We start from the raw sequence: 20,267 nt of genomic DNA, 5'->3' as shown, positions 1-20,267 counted from the left end.
GCACTTCCAATGAATATTCAGGACTGATCTCCTTTTGGATGGATTGGTTGGATCTCCTTGTTGTTCAAGGGACTCTCAAGAGTCTTCTCCAACACCACAGTTCAAAAGCATCAGTTCTTCAGCGCTCAGCTTTCTTTATAGTCCAATTCTCACATTCATACATGACTACTGGAAAAACCAAAGCTTTAACTAGACAGACTTTTGTTGGCAAAGTAATGTCTCTGCTTTTTAATACGCTGTCTAGGTTGGTCTTAACTTTTCTTCCAAGTAGCAAGGATATGTATTTATATATACAAGAAGATTAATCACAAGGAACTGGTTTGTGCAGTAATGGAGGCTGAGAGGTGCCATGGTCTGTCCTTTGCAAGCTAGAGACCCAGGAAGGCTGGTGGTGTAGTTCAGTCTGAGTACAAAAGCCTGAGCACCCAAGAAGATGATGGTTTAAGTCCCAGAGAGGGCCAGAAAAGGTGAGATGAGATGCCATGCAGTGAGATAAGAAACAAGAGGGGGGGATCCCTCCTCCCTCTGCCTTTTGTTCTGTTCATGCCTTGAACAGATCAGCTGAGGCCCACTCACAGCAGGGAGGACATACTGAGTCCACCAATTCAAATGCTAATCTCATCCAGAAACATCCTCAGACACACCCAGAATCATGTTTAATCTGGGCACCCCATGATCAATCAAGTTGGCACATAAAATTAGCTATCACAACTACAACTACTGAGATGACAATATAAACCCTAAGAAGAATATTAAGTGGACAATACAAGATACAAAAGATGAGTAATATGACTCCTTTTTTGTGTGTGCTGGTATCTATGATTGTGTACCCTCACCTACAGGGACGTGTCTGGAGGGGACACACTGTTCTATGACAACAGATCCTTTTGGGTCAGGGGGTGGGAGTCAGGTCTATATGAGAGGTAAAAAATGTACTTTTTTGTGTCATTTGGAATGTATTCAGGAAAAAACATTTTCCTAAAAATTTGAAAACAGAATACTGTGAACAGACCAACAAAGGTAATATGAACATGTACTTATTACTTTGTAAAAGCATCCATTGTATTCAGTTTTCTGGGGAAACGAAGATTTTAAAATGGAATTTACACTGTGTTTCTAGGTCTCCTCTAGCTCTATCACCCTAAACACTCACATGCCCACAAGTGCAGGTTTCTCTTCAGTTCAGGCCAGGACTGGACACCTATCCCAGAAAATGATGGACACAGGGACTGCTCACAGTAAGTACAAATTTCCAGAAAATACTGGTTGTTATCACTAAGCCAAGATCAAAACCTCCATCCCTTGGTCTCTTGCCAGTCCCCTAGTATGGGGTGTGTGTGTGTGTGTGTGTAGGAAAAAAAACATACGTTTTCAACAAATGACACATGCTTTGTTTACTATGATACCAATCCTTTTCGGGCAATCTGTATCTATGTTAAAATAGTTCCACCTGGTTTTGACCACGAATCTACATCACGTTCATTGATACATCTCTTCCCTCAGTGTAGGCTGAAGTGTCTACGCTTCAGAAGATCCCTCCCAGAGAACATAGCATTTCACTTTCCATTACGCCACTCCTGTACAGTTTCTCAGACCTTTCCTCACCCCATGTCGGCCATCCCTTGTGCATGACACTGGACACAGCTGCCCAAACATCGCTCCTGTACCCCATCCTGCCTGTCACCTCCCCCTGAAATGCCTTCCATCCGCCTGCTGCCCACTGCCAAGGAGTGACTGCCACCTGGTGTTTCATCGTGTGCAGTCCCTGGAATGTAAATCTTTACAATCTTCTCTTACGGTTAGTTTTTTTAGACAAAATTATAATTATTCTGTGCATAGGTTCAAAGGCTGACTTTTAAGGGAGGCTAGTGTATTTTTTCCCTTGAATAAATATCTTTGTAGAGACATTTGACGATAGTGGTACATTGGTGCCTCACCTCGTGACAGAAACCTGAACTGCAGCTTGAACTTCCTGAAACTGGAAGGTGGGTGGGAGGGGTTGTGGCCAAAAGTCTCCAGAGAGCTTTCTGGAAGTCAGGGTGGAAAAGGGGACCTTGCTTGTGTAGGATACTGACAGGCTCCAGAGAGAAAATTCAGCCTCTTACCATGCTGAAGAGAAAGCTGTATGTGAGAACAAAAATATTTTCATTTTTATCCTTAGGGATGAATAACTAGAGATGGTATAAGCAAAAATAGATCCATGTCATTTATGGTCTTTGTGAGCCATCTTTGCACTTATTATGACCATCTTTCCATGCAAATACTTATATATCATCACATTTTAAGTTATTTTACAAAATTTCAGGGTTTTTTTTTTCTTACATCAACCTAAATTTCATCATATGGATGCTCCAAAATTTATTTCACCAGTAATCCTAGTGATGAAAATTTAGTTCCCTTAGCATATTTTCTATTACAACAATAATATACTTAACACTATTGCTCATATATATGTAGTTATCTTTGTATGCATTTCTTTGTAAGTTCCTGAAGATTATTAACATATTACATTTAAAATTCTATTACTAATTTATATCCTTTATAATATAGTATCACAGTGCTTGTTTTTTGCATGTTGGAGATAATTTGAATCATTCCTAGTCTAATAGACACCTAAACATCTCTCATCATTTGTTCTTATTATAATTCACTTTTAATCCTTATATTGATGTGGTATAATCAATTCTCACAATTTCATGTTATTTGGAATCCAGAAAAATTTTTACCTGTTATCAACTTTGTGTGGATGGCATGTTACCTGTTACCAACTTTGTGTGGATAGCATGAGTCTACTGTCTGTACACTGGTAAAGGCCAAAGTTCAGGCCACTTTCAGGTAGCTATTTGCACTGGAGGACTGAACTTGTCCTCTTTAACCTTAGCAGACTGTCCTGGGCAAACTCTAGTACTGTTATAAGAGAAGCTGATGAGTATGTGAGTGTGTGTGTGTGTGTGTGTGTGTGTGTGTGTGTGTGTGTGTGTGTATGAGAGTGTGCTGACAAGTATGTTTACCTCTGCTTCCTCTGCCCCTTCATGGCTTTGCTTCCCCTTTGGTCATTTCTGTAGAATTAAGATTTGACCAACCACTCACCTAAACAGAGCTGCATTTATTGACAAAAATATCCTCCCCCTTATGCTTGGGCAACTGTGCTATTGTAGACACATGAACTTGGCACATTTAAATGTGCATTTTACTGTTTTCCACACTACCCGATTTATTTAACTGTGTTCAGTAGAAACTCTGCATGGGATTTCCTCTGGAATGTGATGGACTGTTTCTGGATTTGAATTGTATTAGCTGCACATGTATGGCACCCCACTCCAGTACTCTTGCCTGGAAAATCCAATGGACGGAGGAGCCTGATAGGCTGCAGTCCATGGGGTCGCTAAGAGTAGGACACGACTGAGCGACTTCACTTTCACTTTTCACTTTTATGCATTGGAGAAGGAAATGGCAACCCACTCCAGTGTTCTTGCCTGGAGAATCCCAGGGATGGGGTCGCACAGAGTCGGACACGACTGAAGTGACTTAGCAGCAGCAGCTGCACATGTTCCCTCATACAATGTCAGCTTTATCACTTTGGATTATTTTGTGAGAGCTTCAATGGCTTATCCGGTGGACCCATAATGCCTGTTTCTTTTGCCACTTAATTCATCTCATTGTAACTTACTGAAGAGAGTGATTAGTGAAAATGCAGAGGATGATTCCTGGGCTGCCCTGAGTCCTCTGACCTTAGAACAGAAGCATTTTGATACTTGGGGGGTGGATCTGACAAAATTTAACTGGATGTTTTAGCACAGTTTAGAATATCTGAGAAGCATTGCATTATAACAGAGCTTTTTAAAAGGGAATAATAGAGAGCACTGAAGGCAAAGTACCTAAGTGTCCAAGGGGATTGTTAAGGGTTGATATGTTTGTGTGTGTGTGTGCATGCTTAGTCCTTTCCAACTCTTTGTAACCCCTTGGACTTTAGCCTGCCAGGCTCCTCTGTCCATGGAATTCTCCAGGCAAGATTACTGGAGTGGGTTGCCATTTTCTTCTTCAGAAGATATTCCTGGCCCGGGCATCGAACCTGATTCACCTGCATTGGCAGGCGGGTTCTTTACCTGGGAAACCCTAAGGGTTGAAATGTGTCCCCAAAATGATATGTTGAAGTCCTAATGACAAAATGCCTCAGAATATGACCTTCTTCGGAAATAGGGTCATTGCAGATGTAATTAGTTAAACTAAGATGTATGGAATATGGTAGACCCTGAGGCAAAGAAGTAATCAAAAACTCAACCACGTTTCACTAGCAATAAACGCACTTTATCAAAAATAAAAAATAAATTAAAAAAATAAATAAATGCCCTTTATCATGTTTGGGAAGTTCACCTCTATTCCTAGCTTATTGAGATCCTTTTACCATGTAATGTTGGTTGTTGTCAAATGCCTCTTTCTGTGTCTGTTGAGATGATCATGTGTTTTATCTTTTATTCTATTAATAAAATATACCATATCAATTAATTTTTAGGTGTTAAGTAGAACTTGTCTTTCTGGGATAAGTTGCTGGAATCTATTTGCTAATATTTTGTTAAGAAATTTAATGTCTGTGTTCATGTAGGATATTAGTTTGTGGATTGATTTTCTTTTGCCATTTTAGTTCAGCTTTTATATTAAGATAAGACTGCTTCCTAGGTGGCTCAGTGGGTAAAGAATCTGCCTGCAATGCAGGAGACACAGGAGATGCAAGTTCGATCCCTGGGTCAGGAAGATCCCCTGGAGAAGAAAATGGCAATCGACTCAGTATTCTTGCCCAGAAAAAAAATCCCATGGACTTGTGGGAAAATCCCATACACTTACTTTTGCCCTGGCAGGCTACAGTCCATGGGGTTGCAAAAAGAGTCAGACATGACTTAGCAAACTGAGCATTCATACGCATGCAGTACTGCTATCATTTTCCAAAACAATTTGTGAAGTATTTGGCATTATTTTTTTCTCTAAATACTGATGGAGTTCTTTGGTGAAGCCATCTAGGCCTGGACTTTCTCTGGTTGGAATATTTTTAGTTACTAATTAATTTTCACTACTGGTTGTTGGCCTATACAGATCTATTTGTTATTGAGCTAGTTTTAGTAATTTATGTCTTTTCTAGAAATTTGTCCATTTCATAGGTTTGCAGATTTGTTGGCATAAAGTTGTTCATAGTATTCCTTTAAAATCCTTTTACTTTCTTTGGAGTTGGTAGTGATATCCCCCCTTTCATTACTTACTTTTGCCATTTGTGTCTTTTCTCCATGGTCAATCTTGCTGGAGTGGGTTGCCATTTCCTCCTCCAGGGGATCTTCCTGACCCAGGGATCAAACTTGCATCTCCTGTGTCTCCTGTGTTGTAAGCAGATTTTTTACCCACTGAGCAACCTGGGAAGCCCAGTAGTTTGGCACTTTTGCATATATTTTCAAAATACCAACTTTTGATTTTATTGATTTTCTCTATTGTTTTTCTAATGCCAATGACTTCTGCTCTATTCTCTCTTATGTTGCATTGCACTTAGTTTGCTCTTCTGGAATCTAGTTTTTAAGATGGAAGCTTAGGTTATTGGTCTAAGGTTATTGGTTTTAGGTTATTGAGACTCTTCTTATCTGATATAGGTGTTTGAAAGTATAAATTTATCTTGGAGCATTGCCTTAGTTGTATTCCAAAACTTCAATATGCTATGACTGAGAATTCATTCCAAAATATTGTCTAATTTCCTTTTTTTGCCTTTACCCATGTGCTATTAAGAAGTGTGTTAATTTCTGAATGCTTTGGAATTTCACAGATTTGTTTCTCTCTTGATATTTAAATTAATTCTCTTGTGGTGAGAGAAAATATATGGCATGATTTTCATAATTTGAAAGTTATTGAGAGTTGTTTCATGGCTTAGCAAATTTCAATCTTAGAGAATGTTCCATCTGACTTGAATGTGTATTCTACATATATGGGGGTAAAGCATTTTGTACATGCAGGCACATGCACACATAAATACACACCTGTCATATTGGTTGATAATACTGTTCATGTCTTTTAAATCTTTGCCAATTTTCTGTCTAGTTGCTCTATGGATTATGATAGGGTTTTGAAGTTTCCAACTATCCCTTCTTTTAATTCTGTCAGTTTTTGTTTCCTGTATTTTGGGGCTCTGTTTTTGGTATATATACCTTTATTATTGTTTTATCTTCATGAGGTATTGGCCCTTTTTATCATTATGAAATATTCCCTAATATCCTAGTGATATTTCTTATCTTAAAGTCTATTTTTTCTAATATTAATGGATTCACTCCAACACTCTTGAAGTTACTGCATGCAAGACATATCTTTTAAAAATCTTTTACTTTCAAACCATTTGTGTCTTTGAATCTAAGATGTGTCTCTTTAAGATGGCATATAGTTGAGTCTTGCTTTGTTACTCAGTTTGTCATTTGTTTCCTTTTGATTTACGTAATTCTTGAGGTGTTTAGATTTTAATTTCTCATTTTTGTATTTGTTTTCTATATATCTCTTACTTTTTTTTCATCTATTCTTACTGAACTCCTTTTTTCAGGTTAAAATTATTTTTGGTATCCATTTTCATTCTTTTGTTGGTTTTATGTTTTACAATAGTTGTAATTTTTTTAATATTGTTTCCAGTTTTTTATTAAAAAATATATTTATTTTTACTTTTGGCTATACCTGGTCTTCGTTGCTACATCGGAATTTCTCTGGTTGTAGAGAGTGGTTACTCCTCTTTGTTGTAGTGCACTGGCTTCTCACTGCGATGGTTTTTCTTGATTTTGGAGCACAGGCTCTAGAGTGCATGGGCTTCAGTACTTGCAGCCCCTGGGCTCAGGAGTTGCAGTTACAGGCTCTAGAGCATAGACTCAATAGTTGTGGTGCATGGACTTAGTCCCTCCATGTCATGTAGGATCTTCCTGGACCAGGAATCAAACCCATGTCTCCTGCATTGGCAGGTGGATTTTTACCACTGCGCCTCCTGGGAAGCACTGAAATTTTTTTATTAGTGGTTGCTCTAGGGATTACAACATGCATCTTAATTTATCATAATATATTTCAGAGTGATACTAATTCAATTCCAAACAAAAAATAATTTGCTCGAATAAAAAAGTTCATTCCATCCCTGCTTCCTCTATGCTATTGTTTCTGAGCTCCTACCACTCACTACACAACAGGTCAAAAATAGTGAGATGAGGTGTTGGGACATGGAATAGTGACTTTATTTGGAAAGCCAGCAGACAGAGAAGATGGCTGATTAATGGCCTAAATGTTAATTTGGGGTAGAATTCAAGTTTCTTTCATGCTAGCCAAGGGAGAAGCAGGAGGAGGTGAGGTCAGGCAGTGAGGAAAAGCCTCAAGCAGCTGGGTACTGGTGGGAGTCTGAGAGAGGTTTTGAAACTTTTTGTTCTTGATCCATTGACTGTGATGGATTTTAGTGTGGTCTGATCGTCCTGTGGAACTAGATAAGATAGATGTTACTGTTTCTTGCTCAAGTTTCCTTATCACTTGTTCATGTTTCCTTATCACAGTGGGGAGGTAGAGTTTCTTTGAAATGGGGCTATCATGTATACCCGAAACTTCAGGCAAAATTCCTTTAGTGACTAACATGTCTGTGTGCGGGGTTCAGCAGAGGCTTATGACTCAGAGGATAAAGCAGCAGAAGATGTAGAGTGTGGTGTCAGAGTTCTTCCCTGTTACACTATTATTGTCATATATGTTACATCTATATATGTTATAACTTCAACAATAGAGTTTAAATCATTGCTTTGTAGTGTCTTATGCATTTTAAGGATTTTAACAGAATAAATAAGAAAATATATTGATAAATTCTCTTAAATTAACCTATATATTTACCATTTCTGTTGCTATTCATTTTTCCTGAGGATTCAAATTACTGTCTGGTGTCATTTCCTTTCAGCCTGAAGGCCTTCTTGTAGTATTTCTTATAGTATAGGTATGCACAGTGAATTCAGTCTTTCTTTTTCTGAGAATGTCTTTATTTAACCTTAGCTTTTAAAGGATAAATTTGCTCTGTATAGCAATCTTGGTTGATAGGATTTTTTTCCTACCACCATTGCCTCTGACCACATTATTTCCAATAAGAAGTTGGCTACTAGTCATATTGTTGATCCTCTGTATGTGCTGAGTCATTTTTCTTTTGTTGTTTTCAAAGTGGTTTTTTTTTTTTCTGTCATTGGTTTTCAATAATTTAACTATAATGTGTCTCATTGTAGCTCTTTTTTTGTAATTATTCTACTTGGGGTTGGTTGAGTTTCTTGTTACTGTAATGTTTGTCATCAAAATTTGTGTAGTTTTCAGACATTATTACTTCAAATATATTTCTTCCACCCTCTCTCTACTGCCCTACTGCAAGTCTCATTATTTGTTAAACCTCATAGTGTTCTTCAGTTCTCTGAAACTATTCATTTTTTGTCATTCTTTTTCTCTCTGTTCTTCAGAATAGAAAATTTCTCATGATAGTCAGCCCTTTTTGGTATTATTATTATTTTGCCATTTCAAATATGCTGTTGAGCTTCTAGTGAAATTTCATTTCATTTATTATACTTTTTATTTATTTATTTATGACTGCACTCGGTCTTCATTGTTGTGCATGGGCTTTTCTCTAGTTGCACAGACTGGGAGCTACTCTCTAGTCACAACACACGGGCTTCTCATTGCAGTGGTTTCTCTTGTTGCAGAGCACAGGCTGTAGGTACATGGGCTTCAGTAGTTGTGACATGTGGGCTCAGTAGTTCCAGCTCATGGGCTCTTTAGTGCTGGCTCAGTAGTTGGGATGCACTGGTTTAGTTGTCCCATGGCATGTGGGCTCTTCTTGGACCATGGATCAAACCCATGTTCCCTGCATTGACAGGCGGATTTCCACCCTTGAGCCACCAGGAAAGCCCCATTTATTGTACTTTACAACTCTGTTTTCTTTCTTTCTCTTTATTGGGGATCTCTATTTGTTGATTGATTGTTGCCACACTTTTCTGTAATTATTTTTAAGTGCTTTCTTTAGTTATTTGAACATTTTTTTAATCACTGTTTTGAAAGGCTTATCTGCCAAATCCAATATCTGGGGACACTCAAAGACAGTTTCTTTTGACTTTTTTCCCATGAAAATGTGTCAAACACTCTTGTTTCTTTGCATGTCTTGTAATATTTTGTTGCAAACTGGAAATTTTTGATAATACATTTTTGCAACTCTGGTAGTTGTTACTTTCATTTATGTTTAGTAGCAAGCCTGGGCTAAAATTGTCTCAGCTGTGAAATCTGTCAAGCAATGTCTTTGCTCAGTTGTGTATTTGTATGTTTTTGTGCGCATATACACACATTTGTTTCTATTTGTAAGGTGAGCTATATAGAAGTAACCCCTGGTCTCTGTAGCTTAATGGTCAAACAAGATTGGATAGAGTTTGTGCTCAAGTGACTCAGGCAGGTAAGGTTTCTGACTCCTATCATTGTATCTATGTGTGAGTAGAGGCTGGGATTCCCAGGTGGTGCTCTTGGTAAAGAACCCACCTGCCAATGCAGGAGACATAAAGAGAGGGAAGATCTCCTGGAGGAGGGCATGGCAACCCACTCCAGTATTCTTGCCTGGAGAATCCCATAGACAGAGGAGCCTGGCGGGCTATAGTCCAAAGGGCCTCAAAGAGTTGGACCTGACTGAAGCAACTTAGCACGCATGTGAGTAGGGGAACATATTCAAAGTTCTGGCCATTTTCAAGTCTGTTTGTCCCAGCCTTACTTTTTCTTTAAAGAATATCTACAGAGTATTATTCATTATACCCCAGACTTAAAATTCCCAAATGCCTCCCATATCAACTCCTTCCTATTTAAGGAAGGCCAGAGATACAATGAGTTTCTGGGTAGGTTGATTCAGCAGCTCAGTGATATAATCAAGGGCTCAGATTCTTTCCATCTTTTTAATCTACTGTCTTAGGTATTAACTCCACCTGCAGTTTGGAAACAGGAAAGAGCGGCAGTTCCAGCATCACCTCCAGACACCTGGGGGGTGGCAGACGCAAAGCAGCTAGGAATGTTGTGTTTCTATAAGTGGATGCTGGTTACATAGGTGTGTTCACTTTATGAAATTTCTTTAAGCTGTACACTTAAAATGTATTTACCTTTCTGTATATATAATATACCCAACAAAGTTGATAAAGGGAAGCAATTTAAGGAAAACATTAGCAAAGCAATACAATTGATGTTATCTGATTATGTGGTGCTGGTATATGATTATTTGAAGGTGTACAAGAATGATATCTGGGAATCTGCCTTATACTATCGACATTGTTATTTTGGTGGATGGAATTGAATAAACAGTAAACATCCATTGTTGATAATTCAGACTAAGAGAAGAGGCTCAGAAGAACAGAGTCTCTTCAAAGTTTACTATTTGCTTAGCTATTATTTCATTTAGCCTTTGATGGAAATAAATCTATTTGCCATTGTTGAGGTGGCCTCTTGACTTCCCGTCTCTTTGGAATAAGCCTTGGGAAAGACAGACCCAATCTCAGCAAATATGTACTATTCACCCATTGTTGCTGAAAGTGGGGGTCTGGCTGCTGACTGCTCAAAAGCCAATAAATAAACAAGTTGGTAGAAAGGAAAGTTTGCTTTATTTTGGATGCTGGCAATGGGGAGGGGGTAGGGCAGACTCATAGATGGAGGGAGGGGGCTACATGCAGAAACAGTGCAGTCAGCTCTGACAGTCATCTTGAAGTTGGTCATGCAGTCACTCTGCGGTGCACCTGAAACTATTGCAACACTGTTAACTGGCTATATTCCAATGTAAAATAAAAAGTTTTTTAAAAAAGAAATTGGTCTTTCAATGGTCTGACCAGCATCATCTTGATTGTTTTAAATAGTTAGTCTTTCATTTCAGGGTCAGTTTTTACTCATTTCTTTGAAGCCAGTTCTCAAGGAATTGTAGTGGCTTATGTCATGGCTACAGTCTGGTCATCATGTAGTTAATTAACTTCTTGCACCTGGTGGGCATTTCAGTATCTACAGAACAATTCAAAGGCTATGGCTCAGGATATTGTCTATAGACTCTGAGAAAGAATTAAAGGTTCTTGACAATGCTTGATGACTAAACTATTATTATACAGTCTTATTGGACTATTTTCCTTTGTTTCTGTAATTGTCTTGCTTCTCTGATTAAACTTATTCTTTGGCTAAAGTTTTTCCACAGGCAAAAGACAGATGGAGGACATGGGGGTGGGTGGGATAAGGACCATAGGATTCTTGCTTAGTTTAACCATCTTTTACTCCCAAGGTAGGCATAGCTAATTGATGCCAGCATTCTTTTTCATTGATTCCAGATAAAATCTTGAATTCTTTGCAATACAGTGTCAAAAGCAGTTGCTGCCAACAATTGAAGCCAGCACTTGAATGACATTTACTTGAAATTCTTGATCTACACCTCCATCCCTATCTTAATCTGGAGGATGTTAAGACATGGATTCCACCTTTGCCAGGGCACACCCAGAAGATTTGCTATGCCCAGAAGAGAGCATAGAAGATAAGAGGGTGACAGCTTCTGAATAAAACTGGAGTTCAACTTCCATGTCTTCTGGATACCATCTCTGTGATCTCAATACCACCTGCCCTGATATAGCTGCCTTCTCTGAACCCCAACTCTTCTCCCTTCAGCAATATAGAATTCTCAGGAGCATAGCCTTTACTTCTAGATGGAAGGGCCTTGTCAGGATCCACCTGCATAGCCCAAGTGTGACACCACATATAAACAGATCCCACAAGTAAAAGTGAAAGTCGCTCAGTCATGTTCAACTCTTTGTGACTCCATGGACTGTAGCCCATGGAATTCTCCAGGCCAGAATGCTGGAGTGGGTAGCCTTTCCCTTCTCCAGGGGATCTTCCCAACCTAGGGGTCAAATACAGGTCTCCTGCGTTGCAGGCAGATTCTTTACCAGCTGAGCCACAAGGGATACCCCCCAGATCCCACAAAAACACCTTCTAAATTTTATGGCCTGAAGTACATGGACAACTTTTTTTTTCATCGAGAAGTATCTTGGAGACTTGTGGCAATTTAAAACACTGGAAGATGAACTGTGTACCATAGAAATATCTAAAAGAAATTAAGAAAAAGTTTGATATGTCATGAATGCATAAAGTATATGTAGATACTATTTTATATTTACTACCATGCTGCTGCTGCTGCTAAGTTGCTTCAGTCGTGTCTGACTCTGTGCGACCCCATAGACAGCAGCCCACCAGGATCCCCTGTCCCTGGGATTCTGCAGGCAAGAACACTGGAGTGGGTTGCCATTTCCTTCTCCAATGCATGAAAGTGAAAACTGAAAGTGAAGTTGCTCAGTCATGTCCGACTCTTCGCAACCCCATGGACTGCAGCCTACCAGGCTTCTCCATCCATGGGATTTTCCAGGCAAGAGTACTGGAGTGGGTTGCCATTGCCTTCTCCATTGACTACCATAAATATACACAAATCTATTATAAAAGGTTAACATTATTAGAGAAATGTAAATAAAAATATAATGAGATATCACCTCACACCAGTCAGAATGACCATCATCAAATAAATCTACAAATAGCAAATGCTGAAGAGGGTGTGGAGAAAAGGGAACCCTCCTTCACTATTGGTGGGAATATAAATTGGTGCAACCACTATGGAGAACAGTATGGAAGTTCCTTAAGAAATTAAAAATAGAGCTACCATATGATCCAGCAATCTCACTCCTGGACATACACCCTGAGAAAACCATAAATCAAAAAGACACATGTACATCAGTGTTTATTGCAGCAAAATTTACAATAACCAGGACATGTAAGCAACCTAAGTGTCTGTCAACAGAGGAATGGATAAAATAGATGTGGTATATATGTCCAATGGAATGTTACTCAGCCATAAGAGGAATGAAATTCTGCTATTTGCAACAACATGGATGTAACTTGAGGGTATTATGCTTAGTGAAATAAATCAGACAAAGACAAATTCTCTGCAATCACCTATATGCAGAATCTAAAAAATAAAATAATATAATGAATATAGCATTACAGTAATAGACTCACAGATACTGACAACAAACTAGTGGTTACCAAGGGGAGACAGGAGGAGTGAATGGAAAGAGAAGGGGATTAAGAGGTACAAACTACTAGGTATATAACAAATGAGGTATAAGGATGTAATGTACAATACAGAGAATACAGCCAATATTTTATAATAAGGTTAGATGGAGTATAACCTGTAAAAATATGAGATCACTATGTTGAACATCTGGAGCTAATATTGTAAATCAACTATATTTCTATATTTTTTTAAATATTACTATTTAGTCACTAAGGTGTATCTGACTCTTTTGCAACCCCATGGACTGTAGCCCTCCAGGTTTCTCTGTCCACAGGATTTTCCAGGCAGGAATACTGGAGTGGGTTGCCATTTCCTTCTCCAGGGGATTTTCCCCACCCATGAATCAAACCCACATCTCCTGCATTGCAGGTGGATTCTTTACTACTGAGCCACCTGAGAAACCCCCAAAATGTATAGAATATGTCTATACAGCTTATAAACAGCCAAAAATTACTAGAGTAAATTGCCTAAAAACACATGAGTTAAGAATAAGTATTCTGGCTTTACCTTCTGCTGGACTTTTTCACATCTCCTCTGTCCATTGACACAGTTTCAGCATCAGACAACAGTGTGTAACTAGTTTGGTCCTTTCTATTTTCTGCTTTGCATACATTATATATACAGACATTCTAGGAATGTTATCAACAGATGGTAAGATTTGGGTAGATTTTGTTTACCTTTCCCATATTTCATAGTTTTCCTAGAAAACACTTTACATTACATGTGAAGTTAGAAATAATGATAACAAGACGTGTAAATCCATGGCTGATTCATATCAATGTATGACAAAACCCACTGAAATGTTGTGAAGTAATTAGCCTCCAACTAATAAAAAAATTAAAAAAAAAAAAGAAATAACAATAACTTGATGGAAATGAAAATAACTATTCACTATGATAGAAAAGTAATTCAATCTATAAAGAAGAAGACCTCTAAGTCCACAGACAAATTGAGCAACAGTGTGTTGACAGAGAAGTGTTGATTTACTCATCTTAGTGACCTCTACCAACAAAACTGCCCCAAGTGTGCAACTTAAAAGATCATACAAATGTCTGCCTCTGGAGAGATGGAGCACAAGTACTTTTCTTTATAACTCTCCTTAAGTTCAACTAAAAACTAAGGACATTATATAGAACACAAACTTAAGAAGACCCTGAAAGGTGGAAAGGAGAAGAGACACTGACTAAAGTCTTTAGGACCCAAGGAATGACATAATGTTGAGTTCTTTGAGTTCTCTATTTCATGAAGGAAATATAAATAAGACAAGAAGTTGATTAAGTTGAAAACAGAAAAACAATAGAGAAAATCAAATAGCTGGTTCTTTAAAAAAAATTTGGTAATATTAACATACCTGTAGCAAGAATGACAAAACAAAAGGAAAGACACATTTATCAGGAGTGAAACAGGAGATAGAGTTTCAGAACCTGCAGATATCAAAAGGATAATAAGAGAATAAAGTGAACTGTACCCACAAAAATTTCACAACTTAGATGAAATCGACAAGTTCCTCCAAAAGGACCTGCTACAATTAATTTGAGCAGTTATATAACTGCTAAGAAAACAGAATTTTTAATTTAACAACTCCTCCCAAAAATCAAAATCCCCAGGCCAAGATGACTTCACTTTGATTTCACTGAAAAATAAAATCAAAGTTTTTTTTTCACTAAAAATCATCCTGGAAATATCTGCATATCATGTAGATACATTTCACATTGTTTTTTTAATAGCTGCATAATGTGTGTACTATAGTTTATTCAACTAATATCCTTTATTGGACATTTAGATAGTATTCTGGTGTTTTCTAACTGAAAATAATGCTACAGTGAATAACCTTTTGTATATGTGTTTTCATATTGCTAGAATTTTTTTCTTTAGGGTAAAAATCCAATAAATGGAATTGCTGGCTCTAAGGATAAATGCAAAGAATGAACTACTTGATACATGTAGCAACTATGATTATTTTCCAGGGAATTATGCTGAGTGAAAAAGCTGACCTCAAAAGTTTCCACACTGTATGATTCCATTTATGTAACATTCTTGAAATGACAAAACTTTGAAATGACAAAATGACATTCTTGAAATGGAGGACAATTTAGTGGTTGCCAGAGATGAAGAAAGTGAGAATAGGAGTACAAGGTTAAGAAGTTATAGCTGAAAAATAAAAAGAAACAACAAAAAAAGCAACAAATAAGATCTTTGTATAGTGGAATTGTTCAGTATCTTTGCTATATCAGTTTCCTGTTTGTGTGATTGTCCCATAGTTTTGTAAGTGGTTACCACTGGGAGAAACTTTCTCTGTAAATATTTCTTACAACTGCTTGTGAATTTGGAATCATCTCAAAGTTTAATTTAAAAAGTTTAATTTTTTTTCAAAAAAGGATTTTACAAGTACTTGCTAAAAGGAAAAGTGGGTGACTCAAATAGGTCTTTTATTCTATAGGCAAATAAGTACTTTCTTGCTCCCTGGATGTTTGCAGAGTATCATGAGAGGGGTTCCATAATTTCACTGAAAGGAAATGAGGTGTATCCAGTGATTCATTTTGTTATTCAAGCTGTTATTATATTAGTCACTTAAAGGCTACCATAACAAAATACCATGGACTGGGTGCCTTAAACAATAGGAACTTATTTCTCACAGTTCTGGAGGCTGAGAAGGCCAAGATCAAGGTGCCAGGGATTCAGCTTCCCAGTGAAAGTCTCACCTGGTTTTCAGATAGCATCTTGCTGTGTCCTCACATGATGGAGAGAGAGAGAGAGAGGAAGCAAATTCTCTGGTATCTCTTATTAAAAGGGCGCTAATCTCATCATAAGGACTCCAATATTATGACTTCATCTAAACTACATAAAGAAGGTTGAGTGCCAAAGAACTGATGATTTTGAACTGTGATGCTGGAGAAGACTCTTGAGAGTTCCTTGGACTGCACAGAGGTCAAAACAGTCAATCCTAAAGGAAATCAACCCTGAATATTCATTGGAAGGACTGATGCTGAAGCTCCAATACTTTGGCCACCTGATGTGAAGAGTCGACTCATTGGAAAAGACTCTGATGCTGGAAAAGATTGAGGGCAGGAGAAAAAGGCAACAGAGGATGAGATGGTTGGATAGCATCACTGACTTAATGAACATGAGTTTGAGCAAACTCCAGTAGATAGTGAAGGACAGGGAAGCCTAGTGTGTTGCAGTCCATGGGGTCACAAAGAGTCAAACATGACTAAGTGACTGAACAACAATAAAGCTATATAAAGGCCCCATTTCCAAATACCATCATATTGATGGTTTCAACATATGGGTTGAAACCCATTATGGGTTCAACATTAGGGTTTCAACATATGAATTGAGGGTGGGAGAGTAGGGACACAATTCAGTTCACAGCAGTCATCAATGCACTTTCAGAGCAAACAAAAGAATTCAGATAATAGATTATATAATAAAGGACAATTCACTCACTGCCCTCTCTCACTCTTTCCTACCCTCGGAATGGTTGAGTTTAAGTCCCAGATACACAAGTGTTATATAGTAACAATGTGAATAAAAGATGTTTTTTAAAGACCATGATATAAAACAATATCAATGACTCACAAGAATCACATTGGTCAAAAGAAGCAAGGCACAAAATATGCACACATTATAAGATGCCAATTATATAAAGTTCAAAATCAGACAAAACTAACCTATAATGTTAGATGTCAGGACAGTGGTTTACCCATTTAGAATGAGCCAGTAGTGATAGCAGAGGCCACTAAAAAGTGGCTTCTGGATTTGAATATAGTGTTCTGTTTTGTGATCTGGTTGCTGATTACACAGGTGTGTTCACTTTATGAAAATTCACTGAACTGTACTCCTATGATTTGTATTTCTCTATATGCATATGACACATCAATAAAAATTTCCAAAAGAATCCTATAAAAAGAAGATCTGAATGAATGGAAATCTATACCATATTCAGGATGCCTTGTTGAGGCATCATTTTATGCTGAACAACTTTATAAACTTGAGCTCAAAGAATTAAAATATCAAGTATAATTCTAAATTTAAGTTCCTAATATTTAAGTTTCTGTGATATGCGTAGCATCTGAGCTAAAAAAAATGGGTGTGTGTGAATTCTGGAAATATCTAAGAAGGAAAACCATACATAGAAGTACATTCTTGTGAGATATTACTGTTTATTTCCTTTCCTTTTTTTTTTTTTTTCATTTCATACCCCTTTTCCAGTAGGAAGCTTCAGTGGGGCATTGTGGCAGGGCCAGAAGCAGAAATGCATATGGTCAGTGAGTCATCCTATTATCTGTAACTCATTGAATAAATGTTTCCCTGGATTGCAAGGGAAAACCTTGGATGAGACTCTTCCATCTCAAGACCTGATGGTGGCCCCAGGTGAGTCTAGAAGACTGGGCAGCTAGTCTTGCCAGTGATTCACCAACCTGGAATGTGGAACTAAAAGAATAGGGCCACATGACCCAAAGGCATTATGCCAGCCAGGTTAAAGTTTATCTGTAAACTACGTGGCAACACAATCGATAACAGCAGGGAAAGGCACAGGATTCGGTGTTAGATAAACCCAACAGTATTGATTTACATCAGATAGCCTATGAGCTTGGCAAGAACAAGTCTCAGATTATTTTCAGTTCATTTGAAACCCCTCTCTGATTGCTTTAACCCTTACAATTTGTAATTAATTGTATTTCCCCTTGTTTTTCCACATTATTTCACTTCTTGCTACAGAAGATAGGGCATATTTCCTTCTCCGTGGCTTAGTGCCCATTCCTATGGCTTGTGACTATGTACGTGCACCAGAGTGTGCTTGCATCCTGTATGTATGTGTGAGAGAGAGAGAGAGAGAGAGAAAGGAAGAAAGAGAGAGAAATATGTGAATGAATAAATGTTTTAGACTATATCCTTTGAGGGTTTAAGTGGAAACATAAACCAAGACAATCAGTTGAAAATTTTTATACAGATAAAAGTTGGGCACATTTATATTAATAAGCATTTATATTCTTGTATATGAAAATCCTTATTTTATCAATACACTGATGGTAATGCACATGAAATTTGTCATTCAGCTCTGTTTTATTCCTATAGAATGTAAGGTGTGAGAGAGGGGTATATTCTGATGATTGAGAGAAATACATGGTGCTTCCCTGTTTTATAGACGAGGACATCAATAGGGGAGAGACTTACCCAAGGCTAGTGATGATTTAGGCACTAGCACCCAGATCTTCCAATTCCACTGCAATGCTTTGACCCGAAGCTCAATTATTATGCTTAGATTTGTACCTTTGATGAGGAACTTCTCATCAAGGATACATTTGTCTTCCAGGGGCTCAAAATTATTTATAGATATGCCATTCACAAACTTTCTGATGTCAACCTAAACCAGGAAACAGATCAGACAAGAAAGCACCATGATTTAATGGCAGGATTATTAAGCAGAGAATCAGGAAAAATCACAGAAGTGTTTTCTGCTTTGGATCCTGCCACTCTTTTGGCTAATAACTCATCTAGCCTCTCTGAGCTTCAGATTATGTTAAACTGAAGTCAGTGGATCAGAAAACCTCTAAGACCATTCTACTTCTTACAAAAATAAGGGAGATAAAGGACTTGGCTACTAAGAACCTTTTGCCATCTGTAAGATGAGTGAAAATTTCCTCCTGCTAATAGAGAGGAAACTTTATTCACTACACGTTGGAGGAGATTTGAGGCTGACCCTGTAAACTCTGTCACGTATGGCTTCACCATTAACCACAGGTATTTAATCATCTAGATACTGTAAGCATAGCTGTGTACTAATGATTCATCTGGTCCTAGTATTATGTCGATTAAAATTCAATTAACTATCAAGTTAAGAAGAAAAATAAGGGAATTTTATTCAGGCCAAACAGAAGATTATAACCCAGGAAGCAGATTCTCAGAAAGCTCTGAGAACTGTTCTGTTAGAAGCCTCCTGAAGGTATAGTTGTATACATTTTCATTACAAAGAATCATACATCAAAATGACATACTGATACTTTACATAAATTTCATCAAGGATGCATAGTCTACATAAGCATGTACAAAACAAGAAGCAAGTCATTATGACTCCCTACAGAGGTGGGAAAGAATGCCATTCTTTTAAGAAGTTACATTTCTACCAACAGAATAAAGGGGGAAAAAAACAGAACTTTTTACATTTAATTTTTCTTGTTCTGCCTTAAAATATAAATTTTATCAATTAGAAGCAGAGTATGAAGTGAAGGAGGAAATGACATCAGGTGAATACAAATGCTGTATTACGCACCTTAAATTGGTTGTTTCCTTAGTTATTCACAATAATTCACTTATGTAAGAATCATTGTTCACATTTTACAAACAAGTAAATAGGTACAGGGGTTTCCAAGGTGGCACTAGTGGTAAAGAACCTGCCCGCTAATGCAGGAGACGTAAGAGGCACGGGTTCGATCTCTGGGTTGGGAAGATACCCTGGAGGAGGGCACAGAAACCCACTCTAGTACACTTGCCTGGAGAATCCCATGGACAGAGGAGCCTGGTGGGCTACAGTCCATGGGATCCCACAGAGTTGGACATGACTGAAGCGACATAACATAGCAAATAGGTTAAGCAAAGAGGTTAAGGGCATTTTTAAGGTAGCAGTACTAATAAGAGGCATAATATGAATTTTAACTCACGTTTGACACTCAAGCCTAGATTGTCTACCACACTGCCTTATAGAGTGCATGCTACTGAAATAATTACATAACTTCTTTTCCTCTAGACATTCATTCCACTTTGCAAAGCACTTTGTGTATACTTATTTCATCACACAGAATATTAGAAGTAGATATCCTCAATGATTGCACTCTAATAAAATAAATTTTAACTGCTTCATAGAGGATATTCTTCAGTGAAGTATTTTTGTTTTCTTTCTACAGTATCTAGATGATTTCTTTTGCTGTGAATATGTGCAGTGGAAGAATTAATGAACACTAATACAGTGAGATACCACAGGTTTGATTCACGCTCAAGTATCTTTCCACTGTTTGAATATTTGCATTGATGATGCAAAAGAAATGGTGGGTAAAACTCGAAATCAGTTTGCCAGTAAATTTAGCAGTTTATATGCAATGGGGAAAAATTCCTTGAAAAACAAAACTATCTACATGGATCC

Source organism: Dama dama, chromosome X, assembly GCF_033118175.1.
Source record: "Dama dama isolate Ldn47 chromosome X, ASM3311817v1, whole genome shotgun sequence".
Classification (NCBI taxonomy): domain Eukaryota; kingdom Metazoa; phylum Chordata; class Mammalia; order Artiodactyla; family Cervidae; genus Dama; species Dama dama.
The sequence above is the reverse complement of the archived record's forward strand: the minus strand, read 5'-3'. Positions refer to the sequence as shown.